The sequence below is a fragment of the Ictidomys tridecemlineatus genome, chromosome Y, assembly GCF_052094955.1.
Source record: "Ictidomys tridecemlineatus isolate mIctTri1 chromosome Y, mIctTri1.hap1, whole genome shotgun sequence".
NCBI lineage: Eukaryota > Metazoa > Chordata > Mammalia > Rodentia > Sciuridae > Ictidomys > Ictidomys tridecemlineatus.
Window position 1 is genome coordinate 13,924,379 of NC_135494.1, and position 17,097 is coordinate 13,941,475.

The following is a 17,097-nucleotide window of genomic DNA, read 5'->3' on the forward strand; positions in this document are numbered from 1 at the left end:
TGTCAACTTTGTCCCTCACAGGTTTTATCTTATTTGGATTTTTGTGAGGCTTTTCATTGATTTGTATTCTCATAGCATACACAAGCCATCCTGCATTATATGAGTCTCTATGCAGTTATCAGCAATTGACTACAGAGCTTGAAAAAAAGGACAGAGTCTCTTACACAGACCTCTTCCACTCCACTGAGATGGGATTGGAGCTACATTAAAAAAAAAGTTGGGAAAAGCAGAAAAAAATGCAGGCTGGAATAGTGAAATCTACTGCAACCCTAGTAGAGGCAAGGAGAAAGCCTTGTGTCATTTAGGAATTCAAATGACTTTGGGGCTTCCAAAAACATAATAATAACTAATATATTACTCCCCAGGACAGAAGTTGCAAAAAACAGACATCTGTCTTGTTTAACAGATTATTTGTTACAAATCAGGTGCTTAGAACAGTATACAATGAAAAAATATTTATGGAACAAAATGATAACTTTCACTTCTATTTTCTCACTTAAATACTCATTAAGTAAAGTCTAGCAGACTGCACAAGTAAAACTTAAAATAAATTTCATCCTAATTGTTCCATTATAAAACTTTTCAAGGAAAAGTTTTTTTTTTTTAAAGTATGAAACTTAGCTATAGGAGATTTACAAAATGTGTAACACAGGGTTCTCTATGGGATTTGGTTGTCAAGTGCTTTGGTATGAAAATTTTCATCCACTAAAAATAAAATGTCATCCAGCAGTGGGAAAATACAATACTGAGAAAAATGGTGGGGGGAAAAAGTGCATTGCTATAATGGTTAATGAAAATGTGGCTTTTTATTGTAAGTACATGCTTTTTAGGAGAAAGCTTTCAGCATGTATAACATGTTGAAAATAAGCATTCATGTGATTTGATCAAAGAGCTCCAATCTTTGAGAGATAGTAAATAATACAGTATTTAGGGAATTGCTTTAAATATTTATTTCTCTGATTGGCTAAGATTGCTCATAAATTGCTGCGCATTTTAGGTATTGAAAAAAGCAAGTCTGAATAAAACATGCATCTTGAAGATAAGTAGAAAGCCAACACCATATACATACTAGAGATAGCAGAAAACATTCTTAATGGTAATTGACATTCTCACATTCTTCAAGGTATTTATGATTGACTCCCAAACAGTTGAGAATGCTATTACATAATCTTTTTCATTAACCTGCCTGGATCTTTTGTGGGAAAGTTATCTTTTCCAAACTTTCTCAAAAATCCATCAATCATTTTTTCTCTCTTTTTACCAACAATTAGATAATGCATGCCAGATACTTTAGTAGGGATTCCATTAATTAAGATGCATTTTAAATGATGAAATTCTTCTTACCTTACCAGTATCTTTTGCTAGAATGCAGACAGGCCTAGTATTCAAAGAAAATAATGGAGAACTATTCAAATATTTCTTTCCTATGTTCTTTTTTGATTCTTTCACATTTTAATGGTTTTTGTTTAAAGGTGATTTTAGTATTAGGGGATATACTGCCCCCAAGCAGCATCTACAAACTATTGATGGTGCTCATAGTATATAGTGATTTTAGACAGCAAGAGCTATCACTACAAAGAGTTTTATTATAAAAATATCAGAAGTGACTCCACAAATACATATTTAAAAAGTAATCTCCAGAGCTTTTATAAATAATATTCATTTAAGAAAATTCAGAAATGAAGTTTATAGTTAACCCCAACCCTTTCAAGAAAATGTTCTTTATAAGTGATGTGAGGCTAAGGACAAGAGGGTGGAGAAAACACAGAGAAACAATCACTGTGTTTCAACATCAAGGTAGTGCTGAAACTGGGCATGAAAATAAGCACATGTCTACCAAAAAAATAAAACCACCAGTATAACTTTAAAGCATCTACCCATCTGTTATCCAAATAGCCTGTCCTTCACATATGTATATAAATAGAAATAAAATATAAGCATAGACGTGTACAATTTACCAACCTATTTTTTTTCTCAAGATGATGGCCTAAATTGCTCCCTATATTTACTGTAGACTTCAACATCAAGACTTTAAGATCAAGATTAATTTTAGCATGCCTGTTGAGGGAAATAGCATTCATTGTTATGCAGTCCCCCTCCTAGAGGGCTTTTTATTACTGTTGTAAATATTGTGACAATGACTAGCTTTGTGTCTGTGAATTTGTGTATTTCTCCAAAATATTACATATTTCTTTAGGATAGGTTTCCTGGAATACATGAATGCTAATGAACTCACTGTGACTTTTGATACATAATCCCAAATATTTAATCATGCGTAGGGCACAATGGTAAACAATTATTGGGGTCTTCTTGTGTGCTAAGCCCTCTTATAGATGAATTTTATATGAGTTAGCACATATAATTCTCAGAACAATCTGTAAGGTACCTAGTGTTATTATTCTTATTATAGAAAAAGAAATGGAAGAATTGAATGTGAAGAAATTGAACTCTTAAGACAAGAAGTAACTTGCCTAGGGATTAATAAGCAGTAATGAGGGTACCAGTCTATGTCATCCTTAATATTAGACATGATAGATTTTACTTTTGCAAAGTTAATGGGCACATCATAGCATACTGTTGTTTAAATATGTTGTTTTAATGTACAGAATATACATGAGATAGATTAGAGAGAGAGAGAGAGAGAGGGAGGGAAGAGAAAGAGAGAAAAAGAATGAAAATGTGTGTTTATTGTTGTTGTTATAGACCACTCTTTTTTATCATTGTAAAGAAAATTAGTCCTAATTTAGTAAATTTATTGGGTATATAATTGCTCCTGAAAATAAGGTAAACTAATATACAATTAAATGTACTTTCTTGAACAGAGAAGACTTTTGGGGGACATTTTAGGATACATATCACATAACCTCTGCATGCTTCATTTTCCTTGCCAGTAAAATGGCAATTATAATGACACCTATTTTATGACATTGTTATGAAGATAAACTTCAATGAGTTACTATATTTAGGAGTGTTTAGAAGTGTGCCAGTCACATAGTAATCACTAAATAAATGCTAGTTTGTTGAAACTGTTAATCACTAAGGCCTTGTAATAGCTTCCTATATGAACAACCTAGGAAGAGAAACACAACTTCCTCCTGTTTCTCTAGTTCATTGATGTCCCTTCCCCAGCCTCTTCTTTTTAGTTTGGTGGAATGGTATTCATGGAAATTGCATCTGTGGTCCATATCAGCCTGGCTTTGGCCAATGAACTATCTCTAGGCTTTAAAATGGAGGTTTATTCATCTCCTCTGTGCTTAATAGTTCCTAGTCCTGACTTAGTTCTTCCCAATGAACAAGAAGGCACATCATGAACATCTCATAGATTTATTTTAATGTGTTCTTATTTTCTGTCACCTGATAATTACTTTTTTCACAATCTCATATAAAGTACACCCTTTTCTTTATTTCTACAAAAGTAAAAATACTCATGGTGTCTCTTTAACTTGCAATTCTGTTACCACAGTATTTTCGTTTTTATCTTTTATCTTCATTCCTATCAGACAGTCACATGAACACATACCACCTTCAGCTAACTGAGAAGATCCAGTGACATCATCCTGATTTACTTAGACTGTGAGCTCATAGTCTTCCCAAAGGCAGCATGCATGTATATCAGCTCCTGTTCCTGGCCTAACAGTTGCTAAGCCTATGCTGTGGTCTGAATGTGTCCTCCAAAGTTCATATGTTGGAACATAATTAACAATGTGATAGTATTAAATTGAAACCCTTAGAAGTTAATCAACTCCTGAAGCCAAAGCACTCCTTAATAAGATTGGAACCCATATAAAACAGATGTAAGGGAGTTGTTTTCCCCTTTCTACTCTTTTACTACCAAGGACACAGCATTTATCCCTTTTTATCTTCCCCTTCCAACATGTGAGGATGCAGAAAGATGGCCCTCTCCAGATATCCAATGCAGGTGCCTTCATCTTCTAGTTCTTGCCAACAGAACTATAAGAAATAAATATAAGTTTATAAACTACCTAGACTCAAGTATTTTTTAACTATGCTTTTTTGACACAATACCTTTATTTCATTTTTAAATTTTATTCAGTGCTCAGGATAGAACCCAGTGCCTCACACATGCTAGGCAAGAACTCCACCACTGAACTACAACTCCAGCCCTAGACTCAGGTATTTTTTATATACCATGATCAGGTCATGTAAGACACCTGTCTCTTTTATTGAATATACAGCATTACTTTACTCTCTTACTCAGGTGCCATGTTAGACCTAGTTACATATTTAGTCATTTTAAGTTCTCAAATACTGTTATGGTTTAGGTATAAGGTGACTCCTAAAACTCATGGGTGAGACAATGCAATAAAGTTTAGAGGTGAAATGATTGGATTATGAGAGTTTTAACCCAAACAGTGATTTAATTCCCTAAAAGGGATTGACTGGGTGGTATCTATAGGAATGTAGGATGTGGCTGGAAGAAGTGGGTCATTGGGGAAGTGCCTTTGGAGTACATATATTTTGTTCCTGGTCTTCTGTCTTTTTCTGTGCTTCTGGTGCCATGTCCTAAACTCTCTCCTCTGCCATGATGTTCTGCCTCACCTCAGGCCAAGAGCAATAGAGCTGAGTGTCTGTGAACTGAGACTCTGAAACCGGGAGCACCAAATAAACTTTTCCTCTTCTAAAATTATTCATGTCAAGTCCTTTGGTATAGCAGCACAAAAAAGGTAAGTAAAGCAAAATACAAAATACATATGTATAGTAAATCTCATAGTTGACATCAACATAATAAATGTCCCTATATATGTAATATCAATATCTGCATGTCTGTATATATGCATATGACTGCATTCCTTAAGTGTATATGAATGCCTAGATGAATGGAATAGAGCCTAGGAAATGGAAAGCATAACCCATCTGTTATCCAAATAGATGACTCAGCTCTGTATGAACAGCACCTTTGCATCACCTCAATTTCTTGAATGATATCTCCAGGGTCGAGTACCCAGAGATATGATATATTTGCCATGTTGAGAAGTATGCACAAGTGTGACTCTTAGTGTATCTCTATCATCTTGTTAAAATATTATCATTATATAGATTTTTGAGCCTATAGACAAGGATGTGTATCTTTCTGTTTTCTGAGCCTTGTTGTGAATATAGGCACCCTTTTTGTTCTCCTCTGCTATTGCTGTGTCTCTCTCTTTGTCTGGTTGTGGCTTCTGATTGCACTGGCAGGAATATGCACAGCTTTAGCTAATTAATTGCTTCGGCAGAGCAGTAAAGTGTACTTATCTAGAGTGCACTTCCAGCAGGCACTATAGAATTATTAGGAAAGAGTTATGGATCTTGATTCATAGCTCATATATGCATATGCACATTAGAATTAAATTGAGTCTTTATAAATAGTATGCTAATGACCTTTCAGCAATAAACAGGTCCTGAGACCATTATAGATTTGAGAACTAGAAACAGCAGGACTTAATTGTAAAAATAAAATTATAACACATGATTTAGCCATATGTGTTTATATGTAAAATGCTTGTTATTTAGAATAGACTTTCTTTTATTCTGTAACCACTTTAATAGGCAGGAGAGCATATAATCCTTTTAGTGAAGAGTGTATTCTAAAGATGCTATCTCAAAACACATTGATGCAACTTGAAAGTATATTTCTACTGCACTACATTTTCTTGTGTGTGCATTAAAAGCAGCAAATACTCCAACTCCCTGCTTGAGACTATCTTAAATGCAATATGCCTTTATTTGTCAATCTAAGCCGGCTTTCTCAGGCCAGGGGAGAATTTTTTTTTTCTATAGCTGATGTGTGAAGTATGACAAAGGCATCTTGTAATGGTTTTTTTCATGAATATCACATGGCAGGTTTCTCCTTATATTTTTAAATCTGCTTTCTTGTCAGCTACTCAGCTCCTTTTAGCCTCTTCCAAGTTCTTCTCTCTGGAGTCTGAGGCAAGCTCACAGAGCAGGTGGGACATGAGTGTGACAGCTGGGCATTCTTCCTAGAACAGGCCCAGCATGGAGAGCATTATTTTTGAATCACATCTCTCTCTCTTTCTCTCTCGCTCTCATACTCAACCTTTTCTAAGAAAAACATTAGTGTGGGTAGCATGGCATCTCTTCACTTTGAGGAGACCACCCTCCCAAGTCTGTCTATATTTATTTCTCCTTTTGTTTCTGCCATTCCTTTTTATTCCACAGTTTTTTTTCTGACCACATTCCATCATAAGAAACCCTTATTCTCACTGCGCTTCTCTTGGATGTACTCATTATGGCGACAGAACAAATGCTAGAAATAGAAGTCTGAGGGTGATACCTAATTACTGAATTACAGTACGAAACTCTCCGATGAAACAGAATATAAAAACATTATGTGCTGGACTGTCATTGGTAAGCATTTTCCCCATGGAATCTTTCACACTGTTGTCTTTTGAATAGCAAAGCTTTACATTATGCTCAATCACTGTGTGGGACAGCCATGTGATCACCCGCTTCTCTCAGTTTCAAGATCTCCATTCTGCAACTGATAGCTGCATTTCTTCTTGAAGATCTATTTTCCTCAGTGATAATCTATGAATAATGATAGCCACCATAGGGGCTAGTGCATATATTAAATTAAATCCACCAAGTTAGCAAATATTTATTGAACACCTTTTTTTGTGGCCTGCATGCAAATTCTGGAGGTAACCCTGAGGAACAGAACAAAATCTGGTTGGAGAAATAAACATATTTAAGAGAGAATAGTAGTAGTGTGTGCTCTGAACTATTCGAATAGCTGTACATGTACTAACTTATGTATTCAATAATACAACCTTATGAAATAGGCACAATTTTCCCCAATTTATACACGGGGATTCTGAAAATCATTGAGTTTTAGTCACTTTCCGTTATGTACTTGGTAAATGGAATATTAGAATATAAACCTAAGCAGTCTGGATTTATTCTATGAATATTATTTCACTATAAGAAAATGAGAAGGTAAAAAAAATGAGGTTTGTTATGGCAGCACTTGAGTTAGGGAAAATGACTCATAATGTGCAAGGTATACATTAGGCATTCAAACTACATTAGACTTATTTCCTAATGTTTGGTTGCTTGAGTTTCAGATTGCATGCAACATTTCACATGTCAATAAAAGATCTAAAATTTAGGCATCTCTCTCAGTCAATGATTGTAGAACATTCTTTGATGAGCTTGTGATTTCTTTCTTCTCATCTGAGGGGTAGTTGTAGAGCATGATTCACTAATGTGCTCCAGGCATGCATGTGTTTCTTCTGTGCTGGTTCAGGGAAGAAACATAGAGCACCGACTGTGTCCAACAGGGCAATTAGTTGGTGGATGTGAGCACTGTTTTAGAATAGTTTTCAGTCTGCAAAAGGTATTTTCTTGCCCACTGAACTTCTGAAGTCATTTTGGAAGATAATTTGGCTTAATTATAAAAATCTGAGCAAGTCACCATAATCAAGCCATTATTTCTTGAGGGGCATCATGCCTGGGATTCCAGGGGGGGGAAATAGAGGAGCTTCTTCTACAAAGAGGCCTTCTTCTGTGAGAAATGAGAAGTGAGTGGTGGACTGCCAAACCCAGGTCACTGGTTCCATTGGACTTGAAATATGTTAGAGGAGCATCAATGGTAGGTGAGCCATGCTTTGTTCTCACAATGACTCCTCAAAATTATTTCCAATACTCTCAACAGAGACCACAACTTTTTTTTCTGTTTCCTTTTAAAATTCTCTTGTATACAGGAAGAACACTCTATTTCAAAAATATCCTATTATCTTGTACTCTCATTTCAAAAATTTTTGAGTTACCTTTCTGCACACAATTGACCAACACATCAGGAGTCTCGCTTCTACTGTATGTGGCACTTCATCATTACTGCTCAGGTTCTATTAAATTTTGTTACCTCTTTTTAATGCATTCTCTCTGAAATTGTTCACAATCAGATCAATTCCGTGGAGCAGTGGCTTAGCAAAATTTTCACCTGTGAATATATCTTCATTAGAATTGTCAGAAGTCCCTGAGTTCAGGAAAATTCTAAGCAAGAGGCTGGCACCCTGGGCAAGAGACTGGCACACTGACCTTCTCAACTAGAGGGGTCATTTACTTAGAGTAACTGGCTGGTTAGTGTGGCTGCTGCAATGACTCCAATGAAGAGTATGCAAAGTGGACCTGGATTCAAGTCATTTGGGAAAGCAACCCCATTCCTTTCTTCGTAATTGAGAGTGGATTTTTAATTGTGTAGCCCAGAGGAGCATAGAGAGAAGAGAGTCTGGAGCCCAGAAGCAGCTCCTGATGTCTAATTAGCCAGGTGACCTGAAGCACATCCCAGTTGGAGTTTATGGCTCATTCAGTCTCAGCTTTCCTGTGGAGATATGGCTCAAGCATAGAAGAATGAATGAGGGCCATGTACAGAGGTGATGCTGCTATTTTTATTCTCAGAGTCCTGCTAGCAGGTGCCACCTGCCTCAACCCAGGCCACCTCTGATGGCTGCTGGAAGTCAGCAGCCAACCCTGGAGGCATCCTTCCCCTTCTGGAAATCATACCAAATTCCAGATGGTCTCTTATAAATACTGACCTCAGTTACCATGGCAGGGTAAGCTGTGACCAGTCATGACTGTGCTTGTCATTTATGACATTTTCTATGTACTGAAGGTTGTCAATTTCTTGGTACAGAGTGGCACTGAGTCTCAGATTCGGAACCAGGAGAGTTATCATCAGTTCATTTTTTTAACCTAACAAATTATCTTACATTTTACTGTTAGTCTCAATGTCAGCATATGTCTTTCCTTTGTGGCTCAAAGCCTTCATCTCATTTATATCTTCTCACCTGTAGCAGCCACCATACTCTGCTTTCTTTCAGTTAAGTCACTTGTGAGCTTTTATTCTGTTGATCTTATACACATTTTAGATAACTAATGAACCTGTGTTTGTTCAAGGCATGACTTTTAGTCCTTCATCTGTTTCAAATTTGCTCAGCTCTCACTTCTGTTCTGGCTATGCTCAGACTCTGACCATGAGGCAAAGGCTGTGTATAATCTCTTTTTTATAATCCACAAACCTTCAGCCTTCCGTGAGTTCCTTGAACTTGTTCTCACTCTTGCTTTTCATTCTTCAAGCCTGTATATATTCTTCTTTTTTAAAAATTTTTTTTTCATTTTTTTAACAGAGAGAGAGAGAGAGAGAGAGAGAGAGAGAGAGAGAGAGAGAGAGAGAGAGAGAGAATTTTTTAATATTTATTTTTCAGTTTTCGGCGGACACAACATTTTTGTATGTGGTGCTGAGGATCGAACCCGGGCCGCACGCACACCAGGCGAGCGCGCTACGGCTTGAGCCACATCCCCAACCCATGTATATGTTCTTCTTCATTCTGGATCTGGATATACATTGACAGACACATTGTAACCCATTGTGGATTGGATTTTTCTCCCCATGCCTTAACCTATCCTGGATTTGGCAGTATTAGCACCCCTTGCCATTTAGCTTTTGGCTTCCCACCTTAAGAGACAATCCTAAAGTGGATTATGACTAGAGAAGCATCTGGACCCATATTGCTAGGGTTTGGATTCCAGCTTTGATCATTTCTATCCTGATCTGAAACTTTCACACTTATATTCAAACACCTTTTAGTGACTTGTGTTACCTTCTAGAAATAGCTCCTTCCCCTAGCATTCATAAGCCTTCACATTTGTCCATGACCTTCATTCTCTGCCATATAGACCATTTTGTCCCTCTTTCTGCTCCATAGGCCAGACCTCTAGGACATTTACTTTGTTCCACTATTCTTCCTGCCTGAATGACAGAGACTTGCTCTACAAAATGTCGATAATTTCTAGATTTCAAAGAAATATTTCAAAACCGACTTTTTCTATGAAACATCTTTTTATTCACCCAAACAATTTATTTCTTCCTCCTGTGCACCCCTGTTGCTACATTCACCATAGTAGACCTCATATCTTGCTATTCACTTTTTTTTTTTATTGATCCCTGCTTTCATGGAACACATGTTCTTACCTTGATCCCCAATTGAATTGAAGGATCCTTAAGGAATAAGACAAGGTCTACATCATCATTTTTGGTCCACTTGTACTGACTCTATTAGTTCATTTTCTCCAGAAAATAGACTCTGAAACAGAGATTTGCTCACAGTTGGATTATTGACTAGTCTTCTTGAAAACAGTGGTTGTGACAGAGTGAGGAAAACAAGACTGGGCAGAAGGAGAAGTGGACAGTGGTGAATTTGCTGAAGAGGTTAAGCTAATCCCACAGGGAGCTCTGGCGCTTGAATGTTACTCTGTGTTCCCCAAATTGAGGCAAGGGAGCTAGGGCTTCTCTGACCCTAAAACTGACCAGTTGTCGGGTGCAGCAGACATGCAGGAAGGAGCCATAACCTTAGGGAAAACAGCTCCCTTTGGCCCAGACAGCTCCCAAGAAGTCAGCTTTTAGCTATGAGTAATCATTGCTCCCTGAGGAAAGTGTTTCATCCTGGAGTTGGGAGAGGGGAGCATGGCACACTTACCACCTTAATGAAACTTACACAGACTCTTGCACATGGCCCAAACTCAGTGATTGTCTGCTAGGCTGTATTTAAAGTGATTCATAAATGTCATAACTTAAAATAAAGTGTGCTTAAATATCTAAAATACTGCAAAACTATTAATTCATCTGATTAGTGCTAGGAACAGTTTTCTGAGCTGTGGCTTTATTTCTTAGAATGACTCTAGGTGGGGGTCTACAGAGAGCTCCGGATTTCCTTCCCCAACTGAGAATCACACTAAGACATCTGTTAGGCTTTAGCCTTTCCACAATAAGTATTTAAGCACCTATATTTTGTATGTTAAAGCCATTAATATTATCTACACCACTTATTCACAAGTCTCTGCACTTGTAAGTTATTCTCAAGGCCACTGACATAATGTTGATTAAAAAGACATAGCCTCAGAACCTTTAATGTTTAGCTTCAGTGATAAGTAATTCCCTGGTTCCAGCCAAACTAACTCTTTGATTATGTAACTTCTTGACTTTGCATGTGCTGGTCTCATTTTAGTACTGGCTCCTTTCTTCTCTACACTCTTATACCTTGTTTAGTTTGCAGCCCAGAAGTCACATCCTCTTGAAGTGCATGGACTTGACATTGCTGACTTATTTTGTCCTCTGTGAATCACAATGAACCATATATTCCTTACCATATTCTTATGATAAGCAAAACTTCCCTGTATACCCCATGACATTTGAACTGTTTAAGAGCAAAGCCCATTAATTCCTCACATTTTTATTTCTGTGGATGGTATTGTGCCTTACATATAACATATTATATTCACATTTGTTGCATGTTGAAGGATGAAGGTACATCATTGACCAGGGTCACAGTAGAACTGTAAATAATCCTCCAATAGACACTAGTTTAACTTTAATTTTTGTTTAAGTTTTGAGGTTTAAAATATTAAATTTTGAAATTAGATATCAGTATTGGTAGTATAGTGGTATTAAAAAAAAGTCTGCTCTTATTCTCTTCAAGACTGGAAACCTATTAGAAAATCTTTAGGCAGTCTCTATTAGCAGTAAATAATCACTAAAGAAACAAATAAAAACCAAGCCATATGACCCACATAGACTTCCTTTTGAAAGCTTGGGTATATTTTCATATAACTCTGTATGCCATACAAAGGCAACTTCTTGTTATTTATTTATTTAGTGACATTTGTTAATATTATTTCTTATATCTGTAAAAATAAGCATGATATCTTCATTGACATTAATCAGAATTTAATTAATTTTATTAATTTTTAAGAAAGCACTGAAACTTGTTATTGAGATAGGCATGATGAACTTTGTTGTCATAATTTCAGGATGCATTTCCGTATCCTACCGAGAATCCTCTGGCTCCATTATATGTCATGCACTCTTTCTATGAAACTTAGCAAATATGGTCTCATTTTAGTACTTGCTACCACTCTTGTCAAGTGAAATAGCTATATACACTTGTATGTTTTTTTAATCACTGATACATGCAAAAGACAGAAGTGGAAAGAGGAAAAATAATATTTATTGCATAACCACAGGAAGGCACTGCTTGAGATTTACATTTAAACTGCCCAATGAAGTTGCAGTTGGGTAGTTTCCATATAAATCCCAGCATTGGCTATCAATAAATATTTCTTAACTTAGCGTTCATGATTTCTGTGAAAAATCATCTATTCTGAAATAATATGTAGCTGAATAGATGGTGAGAAAAGGAAGATTCTCAGGAGAAAGAGTATTAAAAAGGAGAGGCAGGATGTCAACTGTCTGAGCTGAAAACAGTATCTCACTTTCAGGGGTATCAAGATGCTTGGCTTGAGAGAAGTGAAGAGATGTTGAGGTGATTGACATTCCCCAAGGGTCTCTCAATTTGTGTTTGCTTCAAAGCCTTTCTCTGGTGGCAATAATTACTGGATTGAAGGTTTCTGTCTTGCTAGACTGTCTATGAGTAGATTACTAAACAAAGACAAGGGAAAGTCAAGTGGATGTGGAAGAAGGTAATGTACTCTCTCTGCTATCTGTAAATGAAAAATGAATTGTTGACTGAAGTTAGCATTTATAATGTATAAATAGCAGGATTTTCCTTTACAAAATGTCTTAAGCACACAAAGTCCTCACTTATGTGTAATTGACATGTGTTAGTAGTCAAGAGAACTCAAGTTTTGGTGTTTAGGTTTAACCCTTGTCAATCTTTATAAATGAAAGAGCACAAATCTATAATACTTAGATCTGGAGTCACACTTTGCCTTTATTAGCTATAGGCTTTGGAATCTCCCATAAATTTTACCTCAGTTACTTCTTTTGTATCATAAGTGGGAGAGTGAATTCCATCTCAGGTATTGTGTGCAATGATTAAATGGAGTTTTTTATAGGTACCTTATCATTATTTATTCAATAATATATATAAACCATTTACTACGTAAGGGACTTAGTAAATACTAAATCCCAGTGGTTGTCATCCATCTTGTTAATGAAACATACTGGAGATAACTTGAATATTTTCTTGATAATTCAAGGTTATCTGAATATCCATTACTATTGTGTGCTGAAACACTCTGAGAAGGTTCCCATTTGATTTGAATACATTAGGACAGCTTATGTACAAGCATGCACATGCACACCAGCCCATACATACCCATGGCTTTTTAAATTTTTTCGTGATTATTCTTTCATACATTCGTTTTCCCTTTTTCAATGCTTTTATATCCATCTCCTTTCTCCTTCCTTAATTTGTTGTGTCAAAGTTGATGTTGGATCTGAAACCATGTAAGAGAACTTGATAGAGTTATGCATAAACTCAGAACAGGCAATTTTACTTGAAAAGGGAGAGGTGTTGTGTATTGTACAAGAAACATATACTTGATGGTTCTTTGTGACCTATTAAAATTAGTGATCGGGGAGTTTGGAAAAAAAAATCAATGCTGTAGTCATATGAAATAAAACTTAAGTTTGTTTTTTCATTGCCAGTGCAATAAATTTCATGTCACATTTTAAAATTCTGTTATATTCATTATGAAAATAGTTTAATGATTTATGGAAAATATCTTAGCATTGAGGTTAATTTCTATTTTGCATTTTACTTCATTTGACCACAAATTATATCTATCTATCTATAAATAATAATATATAATAAATATGAATATATAAATAAAATAATAATTCAAATATATAATATAATACATAAATTTATGTATATAATTTAAATATATGCCGCAGTCCGGCTGCAGCAAAATAACCAGGGGTGACAAACAACTTGTGTATTGATATAGCAGGAGTGGAAGCTGTTTATTGTAGGACAACAGAAGTATTTATACATTTCACACAACTTATCTTAATTAGCATAAACTCCATACAACAGTCAACCAATAAGAAATCTCCACACTTAATAGCTCGCTGGTGTTACTTCACAAACCACTCCCTCTAGCATTTTGCTAGGCACTATGCAGACTTGTTTACAGAGTCTAACAAATATATACATTTTTACATATTATAAATATATATTTCTATATATAGGTATATATAACTTAAAAATATCTATATTATATAGAGATTTTTTTTTGGTACTGGAGATTGACCTCAGGGGCGCTTGACCACTGAACTACATCTTTTAAATTACAAAATACCAGCCCTATTTTGCATTTTATTTAGATACAGGGTCTCACTGAGTTGCTTAGTGCCTCACTTTTGCTGAGGCTGCCTTTGAACTTGTGATCCTGAAAGGCTGGTGTTACAGGTATGTGCCACCACGCCCAGCACAAATAATATTTTTTGTCCCAGTCCACTTAACTTCATTTCCTTTAGGATATAATGAGATTGGAATATTCTTCATTTGTCGGGTTTGGAGAGCGGCATCTTTTTAAGTGGTACTGGGAAGCAAACCTTGATGGTATGAATTAATCAAGTACCCTATAGAGTGCTGACCATTTGTAATGCAATTTTCTTGCACGAATAGGTCATTCTCTATATTTTTATTCTTATATTTATTGCTTTGGTCAAGATTTGATGAGCTGAAAATAATCACTTGAGGATGCTTGTCCAGTAACAAAACGTTAATTCCTTTTAAAAATCAAATATTTATTAAAATACCACCTGTATACCTGTCCGTGTTCCTAATACTTTACAACTACAACCCCATTGAATCTTAACAGGGCCTGTTAATATAATTACCATTGTTAATGTCCACTTTACAGATAGGAAAATAGCAAAGAAAGGCTAGATAATTTGGCCAAGGTTGCACAGCTAATAAATTGCAGAACTGGATTTAAATCCATGCAGCTATCTACTTAATCAGACCTGAGAAATATCTTTGTGGAATAGAAAATTAAAGTCCTATGAGCTTCCATACAGTGTGATCTTGGTTTTAATAATCCTCTTGATTATTTTAATTCCCTTGGTATTTAATAATTTCACCATTTTTGAACATAGAATATGGATTTAAGTCACAGCAAGTGAACAAACCAAAGATGACTATATGTCATTGAGTATGGTTGTGTGTGTTTGTGTGTGTGTAAAGTTAGAAGCCACATAAAATAGATTTTTTTTATTTTTAAAAAGTAGAGCATAAATATTGCATTCCTAATAAAATTCTTTCACCATTTCCTAAACTAATGGAAATGTCGAACTTATTTGTGCTTGCAATTGTAACAAACACAAGAATGTATCCTAGATTATCTTTCTTCTTGCTCTCACTGTATCATTATTTCCTCATTACTTGCCTTTGTCTTTATCAGACATTATTAACAGTGGCAAAGAAAATGATCAAACTTCAAATTAGGCCATTTAGGCAAAACAGAATTCATGAAGGATTCTCTATGTGTGGTTACAATAATTTAAATCATTAACAAAATAAAATTTTGTGTTTTGAGGTCACTTTTGTCCTCCATGTGAAATTATATAATTTATTTTCTTCCTCTTCTGTGTGTCTATGTAAGTATGAGAGAGAAATATTAATAATTTTTAACTTTGGAAGTATTTACTGTCTTAAACAATTCTGATTGTGATCACCTGAAAACATTCATGATATTCTAGTTTATTTTTGTAGCTGCAGCAAGATTTGGGTTAAGGACTTGCAGACCCTCACTTTCCCCCTTCCTACTTAGCACTTCCACTAGATTGGCATGCAGACCCATGCCAGGCTGAGTCAATTTAGACTTCCTTGTCCTGGGCATGCTATTTTTTTTTTTTTTGCTAGGCCAACAACACTGGGGAGCATTAATAAAAGTATAATAATTTGCCCTATAGTGAAGGTCTCCAGACTCAGGAAATTCTTATGTCACTGAGGAGGGAAGAAAGTCCCAAGGCAAAAATTAAGGTATTGGGCTGGGAAAAAATAAATAAATAAATAAAGAAGTGACGTTTGGATGAAAAAAAAAAAAGATATAACTTTGTCCTCAGAGACAAATGGTGAGAGAAATGGGATTATAGAACCAGAGAGGGAAGGGAAGCTTGGAAATCAAAGGATTAAGGCTGTGAAAGAGACTAATGCCCCTTGGTAATGTGGGAAAAGGCTGGGGTGAGAGGCCTTGTTCTGCAGTCTTTGAGTGCCAGACCTCCACTGGGCATCCTGTCTAGGCCAAGGCATTTTCCCGTCTCTCCTTGGGGTTCTACATCTGTAAATTGAAGTAGATTGTCAGATTTGCCAGCAGTATTTGCTAAATACTTCAAGATCTCACAGGAAATCCTGTCTTGTTCCCAGAAAAGGAGAACTTGGTAAGTTGCTCCCTGGATATTTCTTTCAGATCTATCAGTCAACATACACATGGGTTATACTTTTTTTCCCTTAGTTTCTTACTTATATATTTCTGATGGTCAGTAGCATTTTAAAAAATTTCAGAGTTAGAAGTTCACTCTCTCTTTGCATTTGGATCATTTTCCTGTGTGTCTGACATATTTTAGGCCTTTCCCTTTTGTACATAGTATGCAAATGGACTGTTGCTGATGTCATATGTAATAATATCTCAACAGCTATTAAATTACTTTCCTTGAGTTTATGTTAGACCAAAAAAAAATGTAAGGCCTCAATTCCTCAATAAAAAAATAGCAAAAGGAGAAAAATAAACTAAGGATAATTAGCACTTTAATTTAATTGTCTTCCTTTATTGAATCTAGTTCTTCAACATACATACATAATGAGTAGCATGTGCTGGGTACTGAACCCAGGGTGTCACACATGCTGACCATGAGCTGTATCATTGAGCTACACCCCAGCCCCTGTTTCTTTCTCGTATTTCTATCAATGAAAAAAAAAAAAAAACGTTTTGAAGCAGACATCCTGGGAATATGAATTCTGAACGCATTAGCAAATACCATGTCACATTACCAGAAACTTCAAGGAAATCAGGTGGCCTTGTAGAGTAAATTTTTAGTAATAATCTAACTTGCCTGTATAAGTATAAATAACACCAGAGCAATAAAACTGAGTTTCAGTCCAATGGTTCTCAAAGATTCATTTGTTCATTGGCATATAATGGTGTGGGCAACCTAGAAGAAAATATCTTGTCTTTAAAAAAGCACCCTAGGATTTCATACTAAAATATTTGTACTGCATATTTCTTTTCTACAAGTTGCTTTTACTTGTCTCTTCTGTTTCAAATGTTTTT